Below are 308 nucleotides of genomic sequence, written 5' to 3'. Positions count from 1 at the left end.
CCCCAGAGACGTCTGGCAGACTTCAGGATATCTATTTTTGCTTAAAACACCAGTCTGGGTGATTCCTAGATGTAGGTAATGTGGAAACAAGAATAATGGAGACAGAATTGTTTTCACTTTAAAATGATATTGAACTGAGACCAGAGTTTAAAAAATCATAGCATGGTTTTTGATTGCATTTCTGACTGGTATTAGGCATTGTGGAACAATACCTTCCCAACATCATCCTCAGTACAGTTGCTCATCTTCTTTCTAAGCAAAGTAAAACTAGACTGAAAACTATTGAACACAGGGATATAAGACTTCTT

Source organism: Octopus bimaculoides, chromosome 25 (genome assembly GCF_001194135.2).
Source record: "Octopus bimaculoides isolate UCB-OBI-ISO-001 chromosome 25, ASM119413v2, whole genome shotgun sequence".
Lineage (NCBI taxonomy): Eukaryota > Metazoa > Mollusca > Cephalopoda > Octopoda > Octopodidae > Octopus > Octopus bimaculoides.
Note: the sequence above shows the minus strand (reverse complement) of the source record.